The sequence below is a fragment of the Carex rostrata genome, chromosome 3 (assembly GCF_964058835.1).
Source record: "Carex rostrata chromosome 3, lpCarRost1.2, whole genome shotgun sequence".
NCBI lineage: Eukaryota > Viridiplantae > Streptophyta > Magnoliopsida > Poales > Cyperaceae > Carex > Carex rostrata.
Window position 1 is genome coordinate 5606994 of NC_135920.1, and position 16292 is coordinate 5623285.

The window sequence follows — 16292 nt, forward strand, 5'->3', positions numbered from 1 at the left end:
ATTTCAATCATTCGATGTGTTTTAAAATTTATGCGGACTAAATCTGCACTAATATTAAAGAGTCCTTTATGTTATATGCAGAAACTGAATTGACTCCGTTTAAAATCAGCCAGTTGAGATTCTAACTCAAGAAGATCTGCATTCTGCGTAGCGCCCAAGTGTTTCTTGATTGGTTCGTGTGCCTCAATTTAACAAATTCGGATCACTCAAGTAACTAACTCAAACAAATTATAAACGGATGGTTCTAGATTGTTCTTTTAATTTGGCACGAATCTCAAAGCATAAATAATTAGTAGGCATCGTTTTGAGTTAATATATATGGACTGTCCGTTTCAATTTGCTCGAGTCAGGTAACTGGGAGGATTTGGATTCCAAATTAACCACCTGTTAATTGCATGATGGCATCAAATCAATTTAAATGGCGGGAGTGGCCACTCAAAATCTCAAGCTGGAGGCCACATGAACAAAAAGTATTTGCAGTTTAAATGGTTGTCCGCTTTTATAGGAGAACTGACCCCTCAAAATTCCCAAGTGGAGATCACATCACATAGGCCGTTTGATTTGTTGTAAAGTGGCAAAATCATGATACTTTTGTCGTATAATTTAAGGTTAGAAAAATGTATTAACAATTAGTAAAAATACCGTAACTAAAATTATTTTGATTCTTGATCGGGTGCTAATAAAACTTAACCTTTTCATCAAAAAAATAAAAATAAAAATAAAACTTAACCGTTTAGTACTTTTTTTTTATTTTAATAAAGCTTTTGCTATAATATTGGCTTTACACCTACTTGCCACTTCCTTTTCCCACTCAAAAGCGTTCCATTTACCTTTTTATACCGTCAATATAACACTATAACAGTCAACTATATATATTAGAGCTTTGCTTTCTTATAAGCAAAGCAAGAGTAAATAATGTTACAGTGCTCTCTCACTTGCATATCTAAATAATGCATGATTACATTACAACAAGTCAACAACTGACATCAGGTTTCCTTCAGCCTTAATCAAAACATGTAACCATGCATAACATCATGCCCCCTAAACGAGACACTTACAATGTTAATAGAACCCAACAAGAAGGCAAAAGCTATTATATCTTTTGAATATTCTTATAATTTTAAAGGTCATAAAAGTGGGAGGTTTTGTATAGTAGACACTAAATTGAAAAGGGTTAATTGTTGCCATATATAGAGAGAGAGATTGACTAATATCAAAACATTTGTTCTGGAATCGTGGTGTAATCAATTAGTTTTTCGATTTTCAAAGTCCAAACGGCCCATTCAAACCGTTAGATGTGATCTCTATATTAAAATGTGCTTAGAAACTAAATTTTACATTTTTTTGAAATTCTTTTATATTTATCAAGCTAGTTTTAAAATCACTGATTTTAATAAACAGTGAAAATTTATGGATCATTAAAAGTAACTATTTTAAACTGACTTAATAAGTAGTAAAATAATTCCAAAAAAAAATGCAAAATTTGGTCTCAAAACACATTTTAATATAGATTGAATGTTGAATGGTTTGAATCGACTATTTGGACTTTGAAAATGTAAAAACCGAAGCGTTTGTTCCACGGCTTAGGAACAAATGTTTTGATATTAGCCAATATATATACCAATTAATATTTTCAAAATTTTCAATTTTTATATGAAAACATCAAAATATCTTATTTGTCCATTATAAATACATTTTTTATTCGCTTTTGTTCATTTAATATATTATTGTCCATTACAAATGAATATTAATTACTATTAACCTTAAATAATAATAATAACAATAAATATTAAAATTATGGTTTAAAAAGCTGCTAGTTAGAGCTTCTTTCTTTTATGAGAGAAATCCTTCCAAATTCCAATAATATTATTGTTAGAGAAATCAAATAATATATGAAATACATAATGTCATATTCCAGCTGTGTTTTGAAGAGCATTACATCCATCAGTATTAATTATTAAAGAATAAATTGTAATAGAGATGCATTATGATTCATGTGGCAACAAACAAACCAAAATTAAATAACCCCTATATTTCGGTTACAAATGTCCAATATGATTATACATGTGAAGTCTGTGTGAAAAAAAAAAAAAAAAATCAGCTTTAAACTGTGTTCAAGATGCTAAGACAAATATATTGGTCAGCAGTGACTAATAAAATATTTACAATAATAACAAAATTGAGTAGGATTAAAATGCTCTCATTATTTTCGTGTTCTAATTATGTCTCACGGTATGATCTAATTTGTTTTGAAATTTTAAGCAGTCAATTTAAACTGCTCAACATAATCTCTATATTAAAATGTATTGGGATATTTAAAATTATTTGTTTTTTAATGGTTCCGAATCTTCTAAAAAGCAATTTTTTTTACATATCTAAAATACAGCAAGTCTAAAAAATTATAAATTTTTGTAGTTTGAATTAACTATTTGAATTTTAAAAACAGAGATAAAAATATGAGATATAATTGACACAAAAAACAATATATTGACATTTTAACCCTACTCAATGAAATTTACATTTGTCATCATTTATTGCTTTGGTAATTAAAACCCATATCAGTAAAGTACATTAACATATTTGGTCAGCAAATGAAAATGTCTGGTAGTGGAGTGTGAACGCATAACTTCTAAATGGGACAACATTTTTCACCAATGCAATGAAAAAAAGTAAGAACATGTTGAATCAAGTGGGAAGTGCTTCATTAAGCATTTTTGAGTTGATTGCTGGAATATATTTTTTTTTAAAACAACCTTTAAATACAAATTATGAAAGCTCAAAGAATTTTAAATGGAAAAAATTTAAGATATTTTAATTACAAAAATTTGTATACTTCTATTCATGATCTCTCTTAACATCAGTCCCTACTTAAAAGGAGAATTCAGATCAACTACTTGATAAGATAAGGGTTAGATTTGAACCGTTTAAGTTGAGTTTGTACGAATCTTAAAGAGACTCCTATATTTCAAATAAGCTCTAAAAATATTTCTAGATCGGCTAAGACTACATTCCTGTGGTATTTTAAAGGAAGTAATGTCCACATAAGTATCCTCCAAGATACTGTAAAGTTGGACTTACAACTTTACGGTTCAGATTTACTCTCAGTCAGATCAAACTCAATCATATACTTACAACTTTACGGTTTATATTTACTCTCAGTCAGATCAAACTCAATCCAATACTTATTAAAGATGTAGGGGTTTCCTTTAAAATTTGTGTCAGGTTAAAAGAACGGTCTGAAATCCTAATTGATTTTCATTTACAGTACAGGGGTGATCCGAATTTGTGTGCACATCACAATGTTTTTGAGCTCCTGAGAGAAAAAAAAAAAAATCATTTTGTCTTTTTGAGAGAAACCGTTTTGGAACTTTTAAAGAGGATTTTCTTATGGTAAGAATTTAATAAAAGATATGCATTCAATTGGAAGTAGGGCATTCAAATTAAACATGAATCATTTTTTCGTTGCATACACTTCTCATACTATGATGAATTGCTGACGAGACAATTTGTATTTTAAGGCGGCTTTAAACTGATAGAGGCATCATCAACTGCGAACTATAAGACAAAGAAAGCTATCCATCAATTTTGGTAAATTCAAAGACCAGAAAGATTTAAATAAAGACAGGAAAATAGAAAATCATTTACATTGCTTTCGTCACACCACTTGAGAGATGTTTAGAATTTATTCATGCGAGTCCACTTCAAATATTTCTTCTAAAATCTTTTCTTTTGTCAGTTATTGCATGAATTACCTAAAACTTCGGCAATTAATAATCTAAATCTCACCAATAAATTAAAGAGAAAAGATCCAAATACTGAGGGGAATTCGAAGGCATTCGCTGGAACATTTTCATTCTTTGTTCCTCGCACTAAAATTTTTCATTTCACACTGACGCAAACCATTTGTCAAACATGCCTGAAAAGTGAAAAAAAAACATGAAATTGACATCCAGCAAAGAAGGCATGGGCGGCCTGGATGGCCCCTTTTGATTGGTCCATACACATCAATTTAACTTCATTCTTAGTATCGTCTGAAAGAGTATTAAGTGGTTGTCCCATTCTATGGGGCAAGTGGGCCCCCCCAAATAACCTAAATGGATATGTATAATAATAATAATATCATCATCATCATATCATCATCATCATAATAAATAATAATAATAATAATAATAATAATAATAATAATAATAATACTACTAATACTAATACTAATAATAATAATAATAATGCTGTAGAAGTGATCATGAACCAAATTCATTTCCTCTCTTATTATCCCTCATTTCTAAATTGTTGTTTTTCTGATATGATGAATAAAAGAATGGTATTCTAAAATATTATTTCACATATAGAAAATCTATGGAGGACAAATTTCTAAAATTATGTTCTACAATGTTGAGTAAATGTTTTAATGAACGCAATAAAAATAAGTATGGACAATTTAACCTTTTTAATTATTTCTTTTGCTAATTATTCCTTCTTTTTTTTATCAAAGTAACAACTTCTTAACTTGAGAATTCACAAGCTATTTGAACTTAAAAGAAAAGTCCGTTAACTGTGACATCTATTTTTTTAATCTTTCTTTCTTTCTTTTTGAAATTTTGACAGCAACAACCAAGTATAATTTTTATTAAATAAAAGTAAATTTATATCTATCGTTCTACATTCAAAAATATCATTTTGCATCAATATCTAAAAAATACGACATCAACATCTAATAGCACAAACATTTAAAAACATAATGAAAAAAATAACACTTTCTCAGAAGTGGTGGGCAAACCGACATCGACTACACCTTCAATAATAGATGACCTGTGACCGAAAAAAATGAAGCATCTTTAGTCACTTAATTTTTTCAAACATTGGTTCTTTGACTATGATTAAAAAGAAAAACACCTTCTTTAGTTTTTTCTTGTTAAAAATCTTAATTCCTATCCGAATCGAATCTTATGACACCTCTACTTCGGAATTAAGCTTCCTTAATCTCACCTACAAATTAAAAACAACAGAACATAATTTTTTTTCTTATCACGGATTAAAATTTAATTCTAAGTTGCAAGCGGCAGTCTTAAGCCACTTTGCTTAGAGGAATCATTCATGGATTGCAACGAAAAGATTAAACTAATGGAAGGTTGCCAACCCAATTCAGTGGGCACCACTTAAAAAGATAAAAAATCATTGTCCTTTGAATCGTACCTTAGTCAAGAATTGACTATTATATTCTATTCTGATCAGTCCAGGTTCTTCTAACATAATTGTATGAGTGAGTCTATGGTACTATGCATATCACGGATTGTTACCGTGTTACAGCTCTATATTCGAGTTTTCAAATCCTAACGGTCGATCCGAACCGTTCATCTTGTTCTCCATATTAATATGTGTTTGGAGACCAAATTTTACATTTTTTGAAATTTTTTTACTATTTTTGTAGATATTTAGAAAATCACTTGATCTGAAAATTCTGGACCATCCAAAAACAGTGATTTTCAATAAATCTAAAAAAATAGTAAAAAAATTTCAAAAAATGTAAAATTTGGTCTCCAAACACATATTAATATGGAGAACAAGATGAACGGTTCGGATCGACCGTTAGGATTTGAAAACTCGAATATAGAGCTGTAGCATGGTAACAATCCGTGATATGCATAGTACCATAGACTCACTCTAATTGTATTCTATTATTGTTGATTTGTTTCTAACAAAATTGGTCAAGGTTTCTCAATCCGGACCGGAGTTACCGGTTGTTTGCATCAAGCAACCAATCAATGATTCCATCTTTTCCGAATGTACTCAAAAAGTTTCAAATTCTGAGCATGCCCTTCAAAAGTTTGAAATTCTCTTACCTATCAATTTCTTTTTAAATTCTCAGGATGAGTTCGCATAATGATTCGCTGATCATATTGACAACATTTTATCTTCGTTGATTATATCTTTGTTGACTGTTCGTTTACACTGTACTTTCCTGGAGCGTTCTCGATTCTTTCAAAATCACACGCCACTGTTTTTTTTAAAGCGTTTAACAATTCTTTAATAATTCTTTAACAATTTTATCTTAAAGGGTCCGTTAGTTAAGAGTGAAATAGAGTGAAAAAAAGATTTTACTTCCGTTGTTGAATAAGAAAAGAAGTGAGTAGAATTGAGTTTGAATTTTTACAGTCAAATTTTCATTTTTTGCATATTGATCCTTGCTCTGTTTCTCTACGAGTCAATTTCTTATTCTATGAAAAAAAGTGTAATAAAATAATTGTTTTTTTTTTTCAAGAGATAGATTTAGATTGTTTACCAATGCTATTTTACTCTTTTACTATTTCACTCTTCTATCATTAACCGAATACAACCGGAATAGTGAGGAATTGAAACATATTCCAAATTTCACTTTTTCTCACTATTCCTTTATTTCAATGGTATGCTGAATGGACCAAATTTGGATCTGTCCCCATATTATTTTACAAGATAGAGTAATAATGGTGGCATTTCGACTCCAAAATGAAAAAAAAAAAAAAAAAAATTGTGCCATTTTTCACGTCCCATATGGAAAATGAATGCTTAATATGCATCCCACAGACAACATTCTTGTCAACATAATCATATATTTGTACTGTTATAACAAATATGTGTTTATGCTGATAAAATATAATAAGAAGAAAACAATTCTATTAATAGATTTATGCCGGTGGCTGATATACAAAAATCTTCTAAAAATATAGGAAATAAATAATGAAATTTCAATTTTTTGTTAAAAAATAAATAAATAGAAAGACCTGTGAGAAGTATCTTTAAAAAAAAAACAGAGAAACACCTAGAAATAAATACGCTTGCTAAAATAAAAGGACGAAAAAATAAATAAGCAAAAAGCCCAAAAAGAAAGCGTTGGATTAAAAACGCATAAGAATAAATCCGGAGAATAACAGTTGGAAAAGATGAATAAATCTTCTACTTGTAAATCTATATTGCGTGTTTGGGTACAAAAGTAACAGGAGATTCAGAGAATGGAAATGCTTGGAAGTTAACAGAAGCATTAAATTATTGAAACTTGCTTTGCTTTTATTCTTAGCAATCAATTATCTATTCATAGAGTCAGGAAAAGCCATCTTGACCTAATTTTCATGTTCAAAGTCAGATGTTGTGGAATAATGATGCATCAATCCTATGTCACATGTCTGCTGTCCACAGTGCAGTGATTCCACATTTCCACCTAGTCACATGTTGCATGAAAGGATTGTCCCACAATGATTCGGAGAATTTTGGGTTCTTCTTTTTTATAAGGATAATTATTTGAAGACAAAAATAATGAAAGATAATAGGCATTTTTTACATGACAATTTAGATGTACTAGCTAGTTTTGCATCTTATTCATATATTCATCTGGTTGATTTAATTTTTATTTTGTTATTTATTCTGAACAGTCAGTTATTATATTTTTTATATTTCTATTTTTATTTAAAAAAATATGCTTGATGAGTCCAAGGTATAATTTTTTTTTTTAAATAGTAAAACTCATTTATGTTCTTTTGTATGAACTCTCTTGGAACTTATCAAGCAACTTCTTAATTATTATATATTAAAGAACTAGTCTCTGGTTTTAATGGCAAAAACAATATTCTTCATCTCCACATGAAAGATTGCATGTTTGAAATGTTATGTATGTGGGCCTGATTTTAGGAGTATGCGGAGGGGGTGGCAAGGTGGTGGCAGGGGGGCGGCAGTCCCCTGCGAGTGGTGTCTGGTCCGGAGAATTTTAATTCTGAGAAGTCAAATTGCATGAAAATCCTTTAACCGAGGGCCCAGATTAGTCTAATTACCGATCAAGATGGACGGTCCAGATTAGCCTTTTTATTGCGCCCTTTCATTGGGTTTATCTTTTATTTATACATTAAAATATCTCTGTAATTGTTGTAACTGACTTTGAGGAATAGTGAATTTTGTTTGGCGAGCGGCCGTGGGTTTTCTTCCCCTAGAGGGTTTCCCACGTAAAATATGTGTGTTCTGTTTGTGATTGTTCTCAATTTTCTTTCTTTCTGTGTTGTGTGATTGCTCTCGGGTACTCGTATTCTTAACATGAAATCTAAATAGAAAATCTCTTGTGGATGTTGAATAATTAGGTGACTTGACTTTCAATTTTTACACACAAAAATTACTTTCTATTATTTAGATTTTTAACATTTTCAAAATTTCCTTAATGCATTTTATAAAGATTATTTTTTAAATATTTAATATTTTCTTCAACTAATTTTTTTTTCTAAAGCAAAATCTAGAAAATTATCTTGTCAAAAATATATGCTAAGATTGAACAATGTCATTCTTCTTGCCATCTATTGTATAATATATTACATGAGCGATTTCTGGGTAAGAAGAGATAATTAGATAAAGAGTTCAACCATATGTTCTACTCTCAACCTCCAGTTGTTATAAATTAAATTGCAATCTCTATTTCACAAGTATACAGGCCCAAGGTGGTCTCAGTTGAACAGATTTGGGCTTAGGCCTGCTCATATGGCCCAATACCTTATCCTACAAGTGCTTGAAATATGGGCTTTCTTTTTTAAATAAGCTTGTATTTCTGATAACTTGGTGTGTAGGGCTGCAACTGAATCGAACCGAATTGAATTTACCCAGTTTGAGTTTGGTTTGAATTAATTTGAAATTAAGTTTGATTTGAATTAATTTCAAATTGAACTTTTTACGAACTAAATTTTGAATCTTTTATGAATATTTTTACAATAAGGAAGAGCGATCGTAGTTGTCAAAAGCGAGATGTGAAAGTTGTCTAGGGTTTTAGAACTGAGAGTGAGAGTTACGACTTACAAGTTATGACTTATTGCTAGGCGGTCTTATATTTTAACTTTTAAGTCATCAGCGAAAATCAACGGTACACGTTACTTTGAGATTCGAACTAAAATAGTTCTCGAATCTATTTCGAACGAACTAGGTCCAGTTTAAATTTGGTTTGAATTAATTTCGAACTATTTCAAATCAAATTTTTTACGAACCTTTTAGAATCAAACTCGAATCGAATCACAAAGTACGGATTTTTTGTGCAACCCTACTTGGTTGGGACAATGGGACCTCGTTATCTTCCCTGTATTGTAAAAAATACGAGCTCCAGAATGTGTGAGTTGAGACATTTTTTTGAGAATAATATATTTTACCAACGTACCAGCATACGGCATACCGTAACATATACCGGCATACGGCATACCGTAACATATACCGGCATACGGCATACCGTAACATATACCGGCATACGGCATACCGTAACATATACCGGCATACGGCATACGGTGTGAGTTCCGTTTCTCTCTGTAATAGTGTAGGTTCAACTTTTAAAAATAGTATTTAGAAAATGTTTGAATATACTGGAGTCTTTTAATAATAAAAAATAATGTTTGGATAACGGATAATTGGATATTAGAAAAAGTAATTTAAAATTCTCTGTAGTTCTTTACTGAATTAATATCAAAAAGTTCTCCCCTGCTCTTCTTCTATTTTGTATCGACTCATCAGCTTTTTAATATATTTTATATATCCTTCCATCCTTAATTATTTTTGTATACTTATCCATTATTTTTAATATACCTTTTACATTCTTCAACTATTTTAAGTTTTTCATATTCAGTTATTGTTTTATTGGACTGTCAACTCTTTAATATATTTTGTGAATAAAGCTAGCATCATCAAAAATTTGATCATCACAACTTCAAAATTTATAGGGTTTTAAATGACGAATTCAAATCATTGAAACTGATTTACTTTACAAATGATGCATGTGCTTAATTTTTTTTTTCAAATTAATTTAGTCCCAAAGTCAAGCGGTCCAAAATAATAAAAATTTAATATATTAAAATAACTTATAAAACTTTATTTTTTGTGTCTCCCTTATACCTTCACCTTTTAATTTTCTAATAACAATTTTATTTAAAGTCAGTAGATAGGATTTATATCATCATCTTTACATACAAATAGAAAGTTATTACTTGTTAATTTTGTTTTTATGTAATCCAGTAAGTTGTAAAATCAACTTTTATAAATCATTCATATCGGTGTTTTTGTTTTTGTTTTTGTTGCAAATTATTAATACATATCAAATTAAAGTAAAAATATCAAAATCTTGTACCTGTTCATAAAAAAATAATATAAATCATATTTAATAGTTTTATTCAGACATCTAATTTTTTAATATTCAAGAATTTAAATAGAAACATGCATAAAAGGTAGAGATATATAAATCTCATATAGAAAAACATGGATGGGGCATAACTCATAAGACTCATCTTTCGTAATTTCAGCGGTGATTAACATCCTTACAATTACTCCTAAAAAAGTATCCTGCAACTACAATTCTAAAGTTCTCTTCCTTGATAATTTTTATTGTAAAATTCTAGTTACTTTCTTATCTTCCTTTTAAGTTACGACACTGTTTTAAACTTGTTTCTTTTATTAAAGAAGCATAGCAAAAAAAAAATAATAAATGGATCATCATTTAATTAAACTTGTTGCTTGTTTTCTCGAATAAGAAATGTAGAGGTCATGCCTATTATTGTTTTTAAAGATTGGCGGAAATTGCCACTAACGAAATATTAATTAAAAAAAAGTTATTTACACAGTTACATAATTATAAAACCCTAATACTTCACTATTTGCTAAACGTTGTTTCTAGAAGTGTACAGTACACTTGCACAATCAAATAGCCCCCTCATTGTTCTATCCCTAAGCAAAATTGCTCCAATTATGAATATCTATCATGACTTCATCTAGTAGGCTTGATATCTGCTTGCTTGTTATATCCTGAGAAGCAATGGCGGAGCTATGAAAAATGAATGAGGCAATTGATCTCTATTTTTATTTTTATTTTTTGTTTATATTTATGTATGATTTATATACAATTTAGTGTAAAATATCAAAATACTGTAAAATTGACCACATTCTATGTAGAAAAATTATATATGATAACTCTTACAGTTTGAATGTCTGGCTCCGCCTCTGCTAAGAAGATTCTTATGTTCCTTTTCTTCCCAAAGACTCATGTGGGATCAACTTTTTCAACTTCAAAATTATAAATATGAGCATTAAATAAAGGATAAGGCTAAGGTGTTATGGGTTGCATAGCGACCAACGGTGCTACGGCTCAATATTCGAGTTTTCAAAATCCAAACGGTCGATCCGAACCGTTCATCTTGTTCTCCATATTTATGTGTTTGGAGACCAAATTTTACATTTTAAAAAAAAAAATTACTGTTTTTTTAGATAGGTAGAAAATCAAATATCTGAATGGTGCAGAATTTTTTAGATCAACTGATTTTCTACCTATCTAAAAAAATAGTAAAAAATTTCCAAAAAAATGTAAAATTTGCTCTCCAAACATATTTCACAAAGCACAATAGCTCAACTCTTATTGGAAGATTATTTGAAAGTATTATGCTTTGAAAATCAAGACTCAGTAATCATTTAGACAATATAAATAAAATTTCGTAATTTGACGTTCAAAACATTATATGATTTTTAAGTAACTTTTTTGCATCATTTTTGAAATATAATATCAATGCATAAAGCCACTTAACTGAAAATAAATTATTGAAAATATCCAGACATCCAATTGAGCTAAATTTATATTCCAGTAAAAATAATTAATTCCAAATATTAACTTGAAATTAAAACTTTCAAAATTCATCATTGAGTAAGAGAATCAAAATAAGAAAATAATCAATCATCATGTTCTCATTCTATGAAACAATTATCGTGCATAAAAATCAGTAAAGTCTAGAAACATTAAAAAAAATTCTAGATACCCAATTAATACACAAATTATATTGCCTATAATACCGTGAATTAAAGATATATGTAGAATAAAAAGCTTCAAAAATAAATTATGTAACAATACAAAATCGGATGCTTCAAAGCAAATGTCTTCCATCCAACTACGGTCTATCAACTTATTTTGCCCACAAAATATAAAAAAAAATCTTTCGTAGATAAGCAATTGTTGTTAGGCAATATATGCTTATTTCTTATATTAAAATAATCATAACTTTGACAACTTATTTTTGTAAAAATAAAAATATATGTTAAAATTATGCTGCCCTATGAAATAATCATACTAATATGTTAATTTTATAACAACTTATTTCTTAAATTAAAATTAAAACTAACAACTTATTTTATAATATGTTAATTTATATATGTTAAAATATGTTATTATATGTTAATTTATATATGTTATAATATGTTAATTTATATATGTTATAATATGTTAATTTATATATGTTAAAATAAGTTGTTAATTTATATATGTTAAAATAACAACATATATGTTAATTTTAACATATGCTAAAATAACTTATAAAATAACAACATATAATAATATGTTAATTTTATAAGAACTTATTTTAACATATATAAAATAACAACTTATTTCTTAAATTAAAATAATCATAACTTTGACAACTTATTTTTATCGGCCATTTTTATTAATACCCCAAAAAAAAAACTTTTTTACCAAAATAACCTGAAAATTGGTTTTTTTTTTTAAATCTAACCAGACCGCCAGGATCGCTGGCGGTCCACTTCCATACCAGACCGCCAGGGATCTGGGCGGTCCACTATGGACCAGACCGCCAGTGATCCTGGCGGTCCACTATGCTGCATATAATCCCTCTCTCCAGCACACAATATCATATTAAACCACAGAGAAGAAAAATTTTGGCGATTTTGGCGATTTTGAAGCGATTTTAGGCGATTGCTACAGGTATTTTATTTTTTATTTAATTATTTTCTATTTAATTTTTAATTAAGAATTATTATACCCGCAGTCTGTAAAAACTATAAATTAGTCTTTAATTAATATTATAATTAACTTTTAAATTGTAAAAAATAATGAATCTATTATACTGTAATTCTTATGAATGTTTTTTTTAAATGTAGTTTGTTAAGGACAAAATGCTGGTTGCACTGTACGTGGGCGGTAGGCTAACTAAGGGTGTAGAGGGCGTGTATTACTCGAAAGATGCCTCATTCGGCTTGCAGGTTAATGAAAGAACCACATTTATTAAACTTAAGCAACTAGTATATGAAAAGACTGGTGTGAACCCCAACCGGTATGACTTAGAATTGGCTACCCGAATTGACACACAACGGGCTGGGGCGGGTAGACCTTACTTTGTGAGTTTTCCTATAACATATGAGGAGTTGTGGAAGGCTGTGTACCAACAATTTGAGTCTAGGGGGGTCGCGATGATAGACTTATATTCCAGGAGGGTTTCCCAGGCCGGGGCTAGACCTTTTAGTGCGACTGGGGCTGGACCTTCTAGGGCTCTCCCTGCTGGACCTTCAGGTTATGACAATTCGGCTTATGACAGCCAGGGGTACCACCACTCCCCTCACGACAGCCAGGGGTACCACCACTCCCCTCATGACAACCAGGGGTACCACAGTTCCTGTTATGACAACCCGGGGTACCATAACTCCCGTGAGTTTACTGAAGTTGTACCCCCCCCCACCACCACCCAGACAGGCGCCCATAATCCCTACATTTCCAGCCCATAATCCCTACATTTCCACAAGGACAGACCATTCAAATCTGACAACATCACTAATTGCCGATGCAATTGAGGCAGACATTAAGTTGGACCCATCGATGAGCATCAAGGCGGTGGCTATGGCCGTCAGACACAAATACATACATGTAATCCCAAAATATAACAAGTTGTGGAGAGGTCGTGAACTTGCGATTTGCAGAATATTCAGTAGTTGGAAGGATTCATACAACTACCTGGCACCATTGCTCCAGGCTATGGCAAGTACAAATCTCGGCACTGTATTTCAGCGGTGGCATGGCCCCATTTATGACAAGAATGGAGTACTAACAGAGGGAGTTCAATAATTCAAGGGCATAGCATGGGCTTTTGGTCCTTGTATCCAAGCTGTGCCATTCATCAGACCCGTTATCAGCATTGATGCATGCTTCATGTCTGGCCGTTATGAGGGGAGGCTACTGATAGCATGTGCATATGATGCTGAGAACCAGCTGTTGCCTTTGGCGTTTGCAATTGTTCAGAAAGAGGATGGTGAGAACTAGGGATTCTTTATGCAGTTTTTAAGAAGACGGGTGGTTGGGCCAACAAAGTTTTTCTCTGTAATATCAGACCAGCACAAAGGAATAAAATATGTTTTTGATCGTGAAGAATACGGTTGGTCAACACACACTGGCGAGTGTGTGCACAGGTTGTGTATGCAACACGTTGCGGAGAACCTTAGCAAGGCAACCAGACACGATACATGGGTCCTAGAAACATTCAGACGTGATTGCAAAAAGAAGAAGCCGAGAAGGGTGGAAGAGATGAGTAGAGAATTTGCAAAGGTATGTGTTTGTCGATTGTTTACATGTCTTAATGTACTTTGTGGACATATTTTTATTTTAATTGTTTACTTATATTATTTTATTTCCTTATTTATATGTAGTATATGCCGAAAGCAAATCTCTACTTAATGAAGGTGGGCAAAAATAACCCCAGAGATGTCCAAGAGCCACCAGCATATGAGAAAATATTTCAAGCACGTGATGGAGGTTACCGTTGGGGAATTATGACCACGTGATGGAGAAAATATTTCAAGCACGTTTTTTTTTTTCTTTCTGGTTCGCTAAACAGAGAAGGGAAGAGAAGGGAAAGGGGGGCGCTAACGGGTCCGGGTTTAATGCCTACTGGACCGCCAGGATCACTGGCGGTCTGGTCCATAGTGGACCGCCCAGATCCCTGGCGGTCTGGTATGGAAGTGGACCGCCAGTGATCCTGGCGGTCTGGTTAGATTTAAAAAAAAAACAATTTTCAGGTTATTTTGGTAAAAATGTTTTTTTTTGGGGTATTAATAAAAATGGCCGTATTTTTATACAAAATTTCTATCAAAATTAACAAACAAAAATGAAACAGATTCAGCTAAAATAATCATAACTTTTCAAATTACTTTTTTATAATGGTTTTAATAAAAGTATCACAAATTTTCGAATAAATTCGATTAATCTACATAAATATATTAAATTACTCCAAAATATGTACTTTGCGATTGCAAATTTGATCTAAATTTACCGCAGAAATTTTTTTTATTGTTATTTCATACATGCAATTTTTTTTTGTGTGTGTCAATTGCTTAGTAGGTGATTTCATATACTTTTCTATAAGAATAATTTAATTCTGTCTCGTTAAATATATCATTTTAAGTTATTATTAATTAATTAAACAAATAAATTGAATTTTTTTAGTTTAGAAAAAAAATCTGATTACTTAATAAATAGCTCCTTAGAAATTTCATTCGAAGTGATTAAACAGCGGCTCAAAATCATAAAAGACGCAAAAAAAGGGAAGTTGATAACAGTATCTGCGCTACAGTACCTGCAGGGGGGCCACCGAAAATTAAATGTGAAAAAAATAACTTTTTGCGGGGATCGCAAAAACTCTACAATTTGAATTTTTTCCTAAAATATTAATATCTATGCATGAAAGTATTTATACCTACGTACGGAAGTATTTATAGCTATGAAGTGAACAATTATTTATTGTGCGGGTACTGTAGCGTGAAAATAATAGTACCTGCACTGTACCTGCTGGGGGACCACCGAAATTAAATGCAGAAAGATAACTTTCAGCATGGACTGCAAAATCTCTACAATTTTTTTTTTCATATTATTAATATCTACTTAATTTTTCCTTTCATGATGACGTACTTTCATACTCGTCGTACAAGTATTTTTTACATATGACATTGAAAGTATTAATATCTAAGTATTGAAAGTATTTATACTTATACATTGAAGTATTTTTATACGTATGGGGTCAACTATTTTTGTTAGAGGAAAGCTAACGCGGGAATGATTGGAGAATTCAAAAAAGAATAATCATAACAAGTCACGTATCAAAGTATTAATATTTTTTTAAGTGTTAATATCTTATATTCTAAGTATTTATAACTACAAAGTATACATATTTAAGTATTTTTTTACATATGACACTTAAAGCATTTTATAACTACGAATGTATACATATCTAAGTATTTTTTACATATGACACTGAAAGTATTGATATTTAAGTACTAAAATTATTTATATCTATGCATTGAAGTATTTATTCCTATAAAGTCAACTATTTTTATTAGAGAAATGTTAACGCGAGAACGAGTACTGTATGATTAGTGGTGACCATATATAGAGAAATTATATAACTAGTGGGGACCATATATAGAGAAATTATGCTGTTGGAATTTTATAATAATAATTAGTTGAGACTATATGATTAGTGGTGACCATAATA